General features: G+C 38.8%; 1 protein-coding gene across 1 annotated transcript in view; it reads left to right on the top strand.

Annotated features, from left to right (window-relative positions):
* The window catches only part of TLK1 (tousled like kinase 1), a 123,054-nt gene that overhangs the window by 23,448 nt on the left and 84,768 nt on the right, over positions 1-14,838 (top strand). The window lies entirely within an intron of this gene.

Below are 14,838 nucleotides of genomic sequence, written 5' to 3'. Positions count from 1 at the left end.
CCACCAGATTGTAGGGGCATTCTCGGTTCTTTTCCTGTCCTAATGACATTCATTTGTCATCCATAGTTGTAGTTCATAGTTGCTTGTGACCTCTGAAACATAATTGCCAGGGAACCAGAAAAATCCATTATTCTCCCAGTTCTAATTCTTCATTTAGGTAGGTTTCCCTGTCTGGGGGTTAGCCTGTTAAAAAGGCATCACTGTTTGTTAGGGCTGCATCACTACTACTGCACAGTTGCTTGCTATGTTTTTGGTTTGATTATAATGTATGTGCAGACATGGCAAGCTGCAGTGGTCTTTTCCACAACCCCTTTTCTTCATGGCAGGACAGCCATGATGAGGTGGCTACAGGTTAACCTTGTGAAATGAAGACATTCATTGAAGATGGTTTTGAGACTGTTGGGTAGGGGGATTGAAATGAAAATAGGTTGATTTGAGGCTAGCTCCTCAAAAGGTCAAAAAGAAGCTTTTGTGTATATAGTAATAGTGGTGGTTGTTTGGGTGTCTGTCTTGTTTAGATTGCCTTGGTGGGCTGCTCTGGAAGTTCTTATTTGGGCATTCAGCTGTGGCAACTGTCACATTAGTGACTACCTCAGGGTGGCGTAGATCACTGAACAATGCTATCACTTGATTACAGTGGACTGTAAAGAGATTTAATTGTAGGGCATGGGCCCTTGGATCAAAATGCTAGTTGTAGGAAGAGGGAGACAGCAGGAAAGACTATGTATTAATTGTAAACCAGGGTCAAATGTTGCACTGGGTTTGGTTGCACTGGATTTCACCTTATGTTTCTTTTTGGGTGTCTGCGTGTACATGGACCCAGCTCTGTGTGTCACACCTCTTAATGCAGGGTTGATGCTTATTAAAGTTACCACCAATCATGATATAATTAAGGATGAAGCCTCCAAATTTGCATGTACAGCGGAGACTTGATTGCTTGCCATTGCCTGTGTTGGCAGAATTGTGTCAGGCCCAGTATGTTGTTCAGCATAGAGAGAATTGCTTGTAAAGCTGTGTGCTGTTTGCGTCTGTGTGTGTGTATATGTCTGATTCAGATGTCCATCTCATTTATAAGTCTTTGGGATTGAGATAAAATGGGTCTAGTGTTAGTCTCCAGGATATTTCACTGCATATCAGAATGCCATTTTGAGCTCTGTAATGGTGCAGGTGATGAACTATTTTAGGTTACTATAGTGTCCATACAAATGACGGCTCTTCTGAGTTAGCTCAAGATCTCATGGACACCATGGCAACCACTGGACTATCTCATTTGGCTTCTGACTTCCATTTGTGTAACTTGAGTACAAGCTGAACTTTATGTTCAGATTTGGTTTGGAGACTTGTGCGCAGCAGGTTACATCCTCACCATGGACTGACTGACTGACTGCATCCTTCAGTTTAGTGCTGGAAAGTATCGTCCTCATCAGGGTAATGGAACTTTTTTGATGATCCATCAGAGTTTAATAAGATCAGTTGTGCTTCCTGGGGGATCTGAGCGAATACTTTTCAGTTGACAGACGACTGTATCAATGACCTGGGAGGACTTTAATGACTAACCTCAGATAGGGAACAGAGTATTTATAAATATTCTAAGTTCATTCCATAAGTAACCAGGATATATAAATGGTCTGCAAGAGATGAAATGAGAGAGAAGATGGCTGGTTTGCTGGTTACAGAAGTCTCATGCCAATTCTGGTTAATTAAAACATAAAGGTATGATTGGCGGGGTTGTTTTTTTTGTTTTGTTTTGTTTTTTAAGTGTTATGCAGTGGATTTGTAAGAAGCAGAATTTTTTTTTTCTTCACCACTAAAACACCTGAAAAGTCCTGCATTAGTTTGAGTTGTCTGTACTTGGTACATAGCCAAGTTTACCTTGTTGCCTTTCATGTTATTTTGATAATTTGCTTAGGTCTAGATTGAGTTGTTTGCCTCTCTCTAAGCATAGCAAGTTGAACCAATGGGTTTCCTTTAAACACAGTCTACTTAATTTCCTTCTGATTTTGGGCACCTTATTGCTGTTCTTTGGTCCTTTATCATACAGAATAATTTTCCACATTAAAATGACATAATCAACTTCAGATCTAGTCAGTTTCAGGCACTACACCTGCCCAAGTCCTGTTTCCAGTTTTTGTGGATTTTGTTTTTGTTTTTAAAATGCTTTTCTGATTCTACTTGCTTTGTGAAATATCTGGTTATAAAAGGGAAACAGCAAACTGTCTATACACCAATTGCTGTGAAAGCATAAAGTAAATAAACAAAAATAGAAGTATTTTCTCTAAAACTTCAATTACAATAATCTTAGATGTTACAAGTAACAAGGTATGTAAATATTTTTGAGACAGAAATGTGACTTTCAAATTGTTGGTTTCACGCAAGGAATGCTGTTATGATCAATATGATTTATTAAATTAGCTGAAAACACTATAAGTAGAATTTTATGCCCTCAGTCACTTGACATGTACATTTCTTCACATCCTTGACTTTTTTCTTTCAGCCAAAGTTGTTGCTTCATTGATCTGCCAATAAGTGGTTATGTTTGTCCTGAACTTAAATCTAGTAAAGCAGCTGCTGTTTGCTTGTTTCTTTTTCCTGTGCATAAACTTTGGATAACATTTGATGTTAATACTTTTTTTGTGGATATAAGGCTTATTATGGAAAATAATATTGCAATTGGATATTGCACTTTTCTTGCAGCAATGGGGATTATGTATTATCCCCTTTTAAAGATGGGGAAATGGAGGCACAGAGAAATTAAAACCTGGTCTACACTTAAAACTTATACTAGAATAGTTACGATGTTCAGAGATGTTAAAAAACCACATCCCTGGTCACATAGTATGCCAACAGCCTCCCCTTGTGCCCTCCTGGTAGGTGCAGATATGCTGATAGAAGAAGAGGGCTTCTGTAGACAGAGCTGAGGTCATAGGGAGAAGGCGTATGCCTATACCAGCAGAACTCCTCCTCCTGTCAGCATTCTCTGCATCTATACTAGGGGACTGTGCTGGCATAGCTATGCCAACATGGCTACATTGCAGAGCCTAAGTGACTTCCTCAGATTATACAGCAGACTAGTAACTTGGGGGTAGAACATTCATCACTGGATTCACAGTCCTATGCTCTAGCCTTTTGGTGAGTAGAATGTTCTATGTACACCCGTACATATTATAAAGCTATTTAACAGAGAACTTTTTGGAATGAGGTTTGAGTTGCCAAACCAAAGCATTTGTTCAGATTTTTCCTCTATATTATAGAAGTATAATTAATTCTTCTGATTTGTCTCGCCTCCTTAATGCATTTAAGGTGACCTCTTGTGTATCTTTTTGTTGAAAGAGGACAAATGAGTGCTGTAATGTCACTGATTGGAGCCATGACCTTCAGACTGCAGAATGGATTAAAAGGTTCTTAATGTTTAATGTGCAAAATTAACTATCTTAAAAATTAAAGCACAGTATCAAATAGCATAAGTCCAAAGTTATGTTCTGTTTCTTTTCCACTGTGGTCAGAGGGGCAGAAGTAACTTTTCCAGCACAAGGTAGGGGTATGTCTACACTACACTAGAAGCGCTACAGCTGCACCAAGGAACTGCACCACCGCAGTGTAGGTTTTTCTGTTGGTGTAGTAAATCTACTCCCTTGAGAGGCGGTAGCTAGCTCAATGGAAGAATTTTTCTGGTTGACCCAGCGTTGACCTAGCTACGTCTGCCGTGGGGTTTAGGTTGACTTAACTACATTGTGCAGGTTATGACATTTTTCCACAGCACTGAGCAATATATGTAGATCAACCTAATTTTTAGATGTAAACCAGGCCTAAGGAGCAGGTGAAATAGGGACCTTGAGAGTTGGCTAGCTTCATAGTCCGTGCTGTGATTTTTTTTTTTTTAGCTACTTTCATAAAAGTGAAATTGACTCATTTTCACTTTCAGGCTGAAGTGCAAAAAGTAAATAGAATAAAAATAAATGTTGAAATTACTAACTTTATTCTCAGTTATATTTACATTGTCTTTAAGAAACAATGGCTGGAAACTAGATCTTCTGAAGATTTTTTTAAATTTTCCTCCTGTAGATAGGCTGGTAATGCTGTTCTGAGCTGGCAAACTCATTTTGACAAACTTCTTTGCTTTTGAGATTTTACGTGGGTTGAAGTTAACTAAAAGTTGCGTGGTCACTACACAACTTTTTACCTAGTCAACAGTCTTCCCTGAGGTCAGAACAAGTACTCAGGTTGCTCCCACTGTAACTGGAATGGAGAGTGGAATATAGGTGCAGAATAAACTATTACTGGGTTGTTTTGGAAGTGCAGGGTAGGGGTGGGAGGAGAATGACTGAAAGGTATATTTTAATTGTAGGCTGAAGATGAAGTTAAATTTTTATCCTTGTTAGCATCATTTCAACTTTGTACTTAGCAAATGAGGAACCATCAATTCAACATTGAGTAATAATAACCAGTATTCAGTACTGGATTCTTGTTTTCCTAAATCGTCTAGAACAGAGAATAGCTATTCCTGTCTAAACTTCCCTTGTCTCCTACAAAAACAGCTTCAAGCCTCCTTAGGGAAGGCAGCCTCAGAGTTGAGCAACGTTGGAATATTAAAATGTTTACAACAGATAATCATCAGTTCTTCTCTGACACTCAGAGATGAGCAAAGATATTTTAAGAATTTTATATATCACATGGACCTCTCTACTCATGCATAAGAAATATAACCTGAAGTGAGAGTGTGTCAAGTTGACTTGTCCAGAATGTTTTCAGAAACAGCTGCCTAATGGAAGTGCTTGAAACTTTGGCAGAATTAGAATTGACTGTCCTTGCCATTGTTTACCATAAGTGCTTGTTTGGTGGTGGTTAGAAATGAGCGTGCCTTTTAAATCTTCCTTAAAAGCAGCTGATAATTTAACTGCTTATTGTAATAATGCTCTCTGTACTCCTGTGAACACCATCAATGAAGTGCAGTGAAACTTGGGAGCTTTCATTTATTTTTCTAGTCATTGATCTGGGTAAATTTTTGTTTGTCGTCAAAGGCTAGTTTTTGACATTTTCTAAATGAGGTCAAGACTAGTAAATACCTTTTAAATTGTTGCTATAGGCAGCAATGTGGATGTGGTAATGGTGAATTCATTTTGATTTAAAAAAAAAAAAAAGTTGGTTTCACCATCTTTTAATAATTACACACAAAACACCTACATTAAAAAAACAGTATTTAGGTTGCAAAATCAAGCAGTTAGGAAATGCCAGAATTAAGGTTGCATGTGAAACCTTAATTTGGCCCATTTCTATGTATGCTATAATACAGTCTATAATTACAAGATCACATGCTATTTTTTTTCCACAGGGCCCTTGCCTCATTCAGGATGGACTCTACAGAATTTATGAGCAGCTATCTGATACTTTATCGCAGGGGTTCTCAAACTTGGGTTGGGACCCCTGAAGGGGTCGTGAGGTTATTACATGGGGGGTTGCAAGCTGTCAGCCTCCACCCCAGACCCCACTTTGCCTCCAGCATTTATAACGGTGTTAAATATATAAAAATGTTTTTAATTTATAAGGGGGGGTCGTACTCAGAGGCTTGCTATGTGAAAGGAGTCACCATTACAAAAGTTTGAGCACCACTGCTTTTATCGTCTAATTACTCAGTGTGTGAGATCCTCTGGCCTTATTTGCCACATACTATTCAAACCCTTCCTAAAAGACAAAATTATTAATTTCCTTCCGGGTTTTTCTATAGCACTCATATTGTATCTGCCTCACAAACATTTATTTATTTATCTTCATAAAACCTGTGAAGCAAGGGGGTATGATTCTCCCCATTTTACAGGTGGGAAGCTGAGGCACAGAGCGGTTAATACCCAAAGTATTCACTGATTTTGGGTGCCCATTTTGAGGCACGATGGGTCCTGGTTTTTCAGTGTTCTTTCAGAGCTCTGATTGACTTCAGTTACATCTGTGAGGGCTCAGCACTTCTGCAAATCAGACCTCATGGTCTCAAGCTGGGCACTTGGCAAATGAGGAGCACACAAAGTGACCACCTGTGAAAAGCTTGCTTAGCATCACACAGACACGGGAATTCTGTGGCCCAGGCAGCATTGAATCCAGTTCTCCAGGGCAGCATTCAGCTGCCTTCACCATAAAGAACATCCTTTCTCTTTCTGCAATCCCCTGCCTCATGCATTGCATATCTTTCAACTTCTGCAGCAAATGAGGCTGGGTCTTGCAGCTGACAACCTTCTTTACTACTTCATCTTAATCTTTTACTATTTCATCCCCAGAACAAATCCAGTCTGTGCCCTGAATGAGGCAGGACTATTATGAGTAAAGCCACGTCTTTTCCCGGAGCTTCATTCTTGAAAACATCTGAATCATTTTGACTGACATTTTCCAAAAGTTCAGCCCGAGGCAAATGTCCAGCAGGGAAAAGTCAGCCCAAATGGTTAAAGTTTGAGAAAGTTATAAGCAACTGAAAACAGGGTCTTGTAATGGCAAGTGTCAGGCAACCTTAATCGGTGCTGCTACCAGTCCGGCCTATATAAAAGCGCCAAGCATGGGGAAGTTGTTAATCTTTGAATTTTGTCCAGCTCTTGTATAAGATTGCCTCCACAAATTCATTATACTGTTTAGATTGCATATAGAATCCTTAAATAATATTTGGTATCACATATTTGGTGAATATTGCTTCATGACTCTGTAAACTCAGGTTTTTTTGCCTTGCATGTATATGTATGTCTAAAGCAGTCATTTTCACATCCTCCATCTGATATAAGTCAATATTAGCACTAGTGAATAGTTTAGCTCAATCAGCTGCAGAAGTTTTTTGGATTTGAGAAGTACCAGTTCCTGTTGCCTGTCAGTGTAATATTTGGAGGACACACCCATCAGTTTCAGATTTGCAGATTCTTGATTTGCAGAAACTATGATAGGTCTTCTGACTGTACAGGAAATTTATGAAATCAGTAGCCTCTCCCTGTTAACTCCTTTTTGTCAAGCAATAATCTACCATTTCATCACCATTGTGTATCCCAGCAGAGACTGAAACATATCAAAATGTTTGAGAATTTATCAAATCAAAGTCCACAGGTAGTTACAAATCAACCAATTTCCAATGACCGCCAATTTGACCACCACCAGTTTTAATCCATATAATTTTAGGGATGTATATTAGATTGCAGAACCAAGAGCTGGTGTCCCCTCGTTTGCAGAGTACACAGTCAAAATAATACACAGGCTAGTGGTGATGACTTTCTCCTGGCTTTTTTTTTTTTTTTTTAAATGCTGCATTCTGCTGCCTCTGGAACTAAACAAATGAAGAGGCTTCCAGCCAAGCAGTCCAATAAGATATAATTTTACAAAGTTTCTGGAACTCAGAGATTTGATTGGTGACAAAGATGGAATCGTTCTCTTGTAAATTTCCTTTCCACAATTCCCTATTTAGGGTGTGCGTGAGAAGTTAAAACATTAATGAAAAGCATTTTTTCTTCTTTTAATACAAAACTTTCAGATTTAAAATCTGAAGTGTAATGTGTGTAAATATTCAAGCTTATGAATATTTTAGAGCTGTCAAGCAATTAAAAAAATTAATCGTGATTAATCGCACAATTAAAAAAAATTGTTAATAGAATACCATTTATTTAAATATTTTTGGATGTTTTCTACATTTTCAATTATATTAATTTTAGTTACAACATAGAATACAAAGTGTACAGTGCTCACTTTATATTTATTTTTTATTACAAATATTTGTACTGTAAAAAACAAAAGAAATAGTGCATTTCAATTTACGTAATACAAGTACTGTAGTGCAATCTCTTGGTCATAAAAGTTGAACTTACAAATGTAGACTTATGTATAAAAAATAACTGCATTCAAAAATAAAACCATTTAAAACTTTACAGCCTACAAGTCCACTCAGTCCTACTTCAGCCAGTTTACATTGCCAGATACACTAAAGATTCATATGTCCCTTCATGCTTCAACCACCATTCTAGAGGACATGGGTCCATGCTGGTGACTGGTTCTGCTCAATAACGATCCAAAGCAGTGCGGACAGACGCATGTTCATTTTCATCATCTGAGTCAGATGCCCCCAGCAGAAGGTTGATTTTCTTTTTTGGTGGTTCAGGTTTTGTAGTTTCCGTGTCTGAGTGTTGGTCTTTTAAGACTTCTGAAAGTATGCTCCACACCTTGTCCCTCTCAGATTTTGGATGGCACTTCGGATTCTTAAACTTTGGGTCGAGTGCTGTAGCTATTTTTAGAAATCTCACATTGGTGTCTTCTTTGCGTTTTGTCAAATCTGCTGTGAAAGTGTTCTTAAAACGAACATGTGCTAGGTCATCATCTGAGACTGCTATAACATGACATATATGCCAGAATGTGGGTAAAACAGAACAGGAGACATACAGTTCTCCCCCAAGGAGTTCAGTCACCAGTTTAATTAACGCGCATCATCAGCATGGAAGCATGTCCTCTGGTATGGTGGTCAAAGCATGAAGGAGTATACGAATGTTTAGAATATCTGGCATGTAAATACCTTGCAGTGCTGGCTTCAAAAGTGCCATGCGAACGTCTGTTCTCACTCTCAGGTGACGTAAATAAGAAGCAGGCAGCGGTATCTCCCTTAAATGTAAACAGTCTTGTCTGTCTTAGTGATTGGCTGAACAAGAAGTAGGACTGAGTGGACTTGTAGGAGGCGCTAACCTCTTACATTGTTTTTGAGTGCAGTTATGTAACAAAAAAAATCTATTTGTAAGTTACACTTTTACGATAAAGAGATTGCACTATAATACTTGTATGAGGTGAATTGAATAATACTATTTTTTATCATTTTTACAGTGCAAATATTTGTAATAGAAAATAATATAAAGTGATCACTGTACACTTTGTATTCTGTGTTGTAACAGAAATCAATATATTTCAAAATGTAGAAAAACATTCAATCGGTATTCTATTGTTTAACAGTGCGATTAATTGCAATTAATTTTTTTAATTGAAGTTAACTTTTTTTGAGTTAATTGCGTGAGTTAACTGCAGTTAATCGACAGCTCTAGAATATTTGTTTTACATTTGAAAAAATAATTTCTCCCTCTCCAGGTTTGTATTTTGGTATGAGGATTTTTGTTTTGTTTTGTTTTTCACACTACCGTGGAGTATATCCTCTTAGGAAGCACGTACCCACAGCAGATGTCAACATTCATCCTAGTAATCACAGTGATAATTGTGAAACCACAATTTTCCCCATAACTTAGATGAGAAAATAACTTTTTCAGATATATGAATGTACAATAAATGTAGCTTAGATGTTAACTCCTTAAAGGGCAACCAGTGTAATGTTCAAGTATCTGCAGCACCATACTCCCAACTATCGGGGGGTAGCCGTGTTAGTCTGTATCCACAAAAACAACAAGGAGTCCGGTGACACCTTAAAGACTAACAGATTTATTTGGGCATAAGCCTTCGTGGGTAAAAAACCCACTTCTTCAGATGCATGGAGTGAAAATTACAGATGCAGGCATTATTTTATTATTATATTACATTATTTGGGCATGAAAGCTTATACCCAAATAAATCTGTTTGTCTTTAAAGTGCCACCAAACTCCCAACTGTGTGTTGTTAATCCCCAGAATTGTCTTGGAAATGAATGATAGCATTGCTGTTGAGTATAATACTGACAAAGTACTAATTAATACTTTTCAAACCTTTGGCACTAATTTTCCTTTATACTCTTCCTTGTATGTCTTCTTCCTTCTCCTGTTCCTTTCTTTTTTATGTTCTAGTTTGAGACGTTTACAGCACTGTTGGCTCTATGAAGATTTTGTTCTCTTTCAGCATGAATGTTGAGAGGGAAAAGACAAAGATGTCCTAAGGGGAGAAAATATTGGAATGGAAAAATGGATCCTGACTCCTGACCTCATCCAAATTTACCCTGCCTGTTTTTGCAGTTGTTCTGTGCTTCATGTGTTGATTTTTAGGGAGTATGCTGCTGAGAACTGTCATTGTCCTGAAGCAGATCATTATCTAGCCTAAAGGTGACACCATGTAGAGGAGCTAGTAGTAGGAGGAAGTAAGGTGGATTGGGTAGGAGTTGGGGCATTGTGGCTGAAGAGTGATCACAGGTGTGGGAGGGCGCTCTTTTGAGACAAGAACTGAAGTAAGAAATTGGAGTGGCAAGGGAGAATTGGCTGTAGGCACAGAGTGGGAAACAGATTTTTCAGGTTGCCTGTCCTTCACCCTAGACAAGAATTTCATCCAAGTTAAAATACAGGCATAGTCAGAAAAATAAGTAGTAATGATCTGATGGTCCTCCATATTTATTTTGAGTCACTTCTTGATTTTCTTATCTTACACACTTTCTTAACTTTCAATTCAAATAATGGTGTTCTAGCTGCCAGAATTGCACGCTCGGTGTTAGGGCTAGTCTACACAGGCAACGCTAAAGCGTTGCCATGGCCGTGCTTTAACATGCCTTGTGTGGTCGTGGCGCTATTAATTGCCAGTGTAGACAAGCCCTTAGACTTGAATATCAAGCTATGTTCTCTGCCTCTTACATGTTACCAGTAATAAAGATTTGAGAATTAAATCTTAACTGATAATGTCATGGATTATGCATAAGGCTGTGCAGAATCCAGTTCACTCTTCCATAGCTGTATTTGCTTTGCAGTGCTATCAGTGGTAAGAAGCTTAGTTATTTCCAATTTAGGGGAAAAGCTGGTGCTCCTTGCTACTGGTAAAATGTGTGCTGTAGATTTTGGTTATCTAACTATTATAGTGGTGCCAGGTATATATATATTTTGAAGTTGTAGAGACTTCATGTTGCTGTCTGCCTCCTTCACTGCTAATTTGGTCAAGTGGGATGACTGACTCCTGAATTCCCAATACTGGATAATTATGGCCTTGGGATTGTGATTCACTTCCAAGTGTGCTGATAAATGAGGGGCTGCATTTTATTGCTGCTATCTTGGTTTTGAACTTTTCCTTCTCGTATTACTTCTGCTTGGCTTCACACCATTCTACTGCCATCACCATCTCATTTTCTTGCAACATCAGTAATTCTCTCTCATATAAACATGCTTTTCTTTTAGGAAAAGGAAGTTTTTCAAGATTCTTTTTGACAGCCCAGGCCAGCTTGGTTTTCTCTCACCTTCACTGCCCCACCGCGCAACCCAAGTGTTGTATTTGGAGTGGTCCTGCTTCTTAGTAAAAAACCTGTTCTTACACTTGTTTAGACTTAAGTTTTATTTGATGAAGAGTAAGAATCTAGATAGAGAGCTGGTGGTAAAAATTTCATTTTGTAACCTAATAGTTAGAAGTTTTGAAAATCTGTCTTAGCTATAAGAAGTAAAGAAAAAAGGGTCCTTCAGGGCACTGTGCAAGGCACATCTGCCCTTCCAGTCTTCGCTGGTTGAGATGATGGGTGTTCATTGAAGATCTGGAGTTGTTAGCAATGAGTCTTTTGTTGAGACTGAGCCATTTTGTAAATGTGTCTAGTTGAATTACTCTTGTACAATGTTATGTATGTGCTTAGAGACTTGGTCTGCTTATTTGAAAGAACTATTTAAAATATTTAGTATGAAGTCTGAAAAAAATTAAATAGTTAATTATGTCACCGTCATTGGGGTAGTAAATAACAGAAAATGTGATGGAGGGCAGATGAAAAGGCAACCAACATCAAATCCAAATTATTCAATCATTGTGTACCCAGCAGTTTCATTCCTACTTCAACACCTACTGAATTCTACTGAATTGTCCCCGTTGCCCCCAAACAAACTTAAGATAATTGGAGAGCAGTTGGAATTCTTCTAGCTAGATAGTGGTTACATATGTCCTCTGACAGTAGTTTACAAGCATTTACGTTGGAGTTTAAGATCTCCAGAGACCTCAGAAGGCTTATTGCAGCTTTGAGGAAACAAGTAGGCAATTTATTTGTGCAACTGCTGCCTAAAGGATCATGGAGCAAGCCTAACTATTCTTGGAAGACTAAGTGGAATCTGGCAATGAATGCTTCCTTTTAAAATGCAAGGTATTGAAGTAGAAAGTATTTCAGTAGAACTAGAAAGGGTAGGCACTGGTAGCCAGCAGCAGTGTTCTTCCGTTCTACTATTATCAGGAAGGTTTGGATTAGATTTTTTTGTTTTGACCTAACTCTCCTGAGGTGAAAATGGAGTATTCTGGCTGAACAGATTGTGTTTTATGTTCTGAGCCCGCCACAAAGGAACAACTGAAATAAGGTCTGAAAGAGTCCTATTCAGCCCCTGATGTGCATGGGATCTTAACTCTGTGTGTGTGGGGTGGGGAGAGGAGGATTGGGTGTGATCTTCTGTGGTGTGGATGACTCATTGTCTACCAATTAGTATTTCTCATTGCCAGGATAACACAGCATGTGGTTAACAGATATTTTAAGATCCTATAAGCATTATTACCATATACTTATATAAAAAGCCTCAAATGCACAATTATAATAAAATAAGGATATTATAATGTCTGATATACATAATATAGTCATTGCTTATTAATGTATTATAATTGTTAGGATTATCTTGGTATTCATAATTACTTTGAACTTTGGTAGTGATTCTCAAATAATCCAGTAGATCAAAACATTGATGGTCCTGCTCCACTATAAAGTAGGTCATTTTCTAAACTACAGTTATTTATTTTAAAATGTTGTAGTGCCCTTACACTTATAAAACGTACACTCTCCATGCATTTGGATAGTAAAGCAAAAGAGCAATCGTGTAACTGTACCTGCCTAACAAACTTATGCTGCTTCTGTTTCTTGCCATTTAAACTCTCTGCTTTTCATAACTGTGCTTTATGGTATGTTTCAGAGGAATAAATTCTCACTGTGAGGGTGGGTCATGAGAATACACGTAAAGATATGTAGGTACATCTGAAAGCGTGTGCTGCTTTTAGAAACCAGCTTATCACATAGTGTGAGGAGCTCACCATTATTTTCTTTGGTACATTGGCCAAACCGGACAGTCCCTATGTAAAAGAATAAATGGACACAAATCGGACATCAGGAATGGTAACGTACAAAAGCCAGTAGGAGAACACTTCAATCTTCCTGGACATTCTATAACAGATCTGAAAGTAGCCATACTTGAACAAAAAAACTTCAGAAACAGACTTCAAAGAGAAACAGCAGAACTAAAATTCATTTGCAAATTTAACACCATTAATTTGGGCTTGAATAGGGACTGGGAGTGGCAGGCTCATTACAGAAGCAGCTTTGCTTCTCCTGTAATTGACATCTCCTCATCTATTATTGGGAGTGGACTACATCCACCCTGATCGAATTGGCCCTATCAACACTAGTTCTCCACTTGTGAGGTAACTCCCTTCTCTTCATGTGTCCGTATATTTATGACTGCATCTGTAATTTTCACTCCATGCATCTGAAGAAGTGGGGGTTTTACCCACGAAAGCTTATGCACAAATAAATCTGTTAGTCTTTAAGGTGCCACCAGACTCATTATTTTCTTTAAAAAGAAAAGGAGTACTTGTGGCACCTTAGAGACTAACCAATTTATTTGAGCATAGGCTTTCGTGAGCTACAGCTCACTTCATCGGATGCATACTGTGGAAAGCGTAGAAGATCTTTTTATACACACAAAGCATGAAAAAATACCTCCCCCCACCCCACTCTCCTGCTGGTAATAGCTTATCTAAAGTGACCACTCTCCTTACAATGTGTATGATAATCAAGGTGGGCCATTTCAAGCACAAATCCAGGGTTTAACAAGAACGTCTGGGAGGGGGGCATCAACCTCAGCCTGGTCCAGTCCACACAAGAGATCCACTTCCTGGACACTACAGTCCTAATAAACGATGGTCACATAAACACCACCCTATACCGGAAACCTACTGACTGCTATTCCTACCTAGATGCCTCCAGCTTTCACCCTGACCACACCACACGATCCATTATCTACAGCCAAGCTCTGTGATACAACCGCATTTGCTCTAACCCCTCAGACAGAGACAAACACCGACAAGATCTCTATCAAGCATTCTTACAACTACAATACCCACCTGCGGAAGTAAAGAAACAGATTGATAGAGCCAGAAGAGTTCCCAGAAGTCACCTACTACAGGACAGGCCTAACAAAGAAAATAACAGAACGCCACTAGCCGTCACCTTCAGCCCCCAACTAAAACCCCTCCAACGCATTATTAAGGATCTACAACCTATCCTGAAGGATGACCCAACACTCTCACAAATCTTGGGAGACAGGCCAGTCCTTGCCTACAGACAGCTCCCCAACCTGAAGCAAATACAAGCAACCGCATACCACACAACAGAACCACTAACCCAGGAACCTATCCTTGCAACAAAGCCCGTTGCCAGCTGTGCTCACATATCTATTCAGGGGACACCATCACAGGGCCTAATAACATCAGCCACACTATCAGAGGCTCGTTCACCTGCACATCCACCAATGTGATATATGCCATCATGTGCCAGCAATGCCCCTCTGCCATGTACATTGGTCAAACTGGACAGTCTCTACGTAAAAGAATAAATGGACACAAATCAGATGTCAAGAATTATAACATTCATAAACCAGTCGGAGAACACTTCAATCTCTCTGGTCAAGCTATTACAGACATGAAAGTTGCGATATTACAACAAAAAAAGTCAAATCCAGACTCCAGCGAGAGACTGCTGAATTGGAATTCATTTGCAAATTGGATACAATTAACTTAGGTTACTTTGCATAATGACTTAGCCACTCCCAGTCTCTATTCAAGCCTATTTCTCCTTGTTCTCCCCCCCCCCCCCCGACGTTCTTGTTAAACCCTGGATTTGTGCTGGAAATGGCCCACCTTGATTATCATACACATTGTAAG

Source organism: Natator depressus, chromosome 11, assembly GCF_965152275.1.
Source record: "Natator depressus isolate rNatDep1 chromosome 11, rNatDep2.hap1, whole genome shotgun sequence".
In the NCBI taxonomy this organism is placed as follows: Eukaryota; Metazoa; Chordata; order Testudines; family Cheloniidae; genus Natator; species Natator depressus.
Note: the sequence above shows the minus strand (reverse complement) of the source record. Positions and strands in the feature narration are given on the sequence as shown.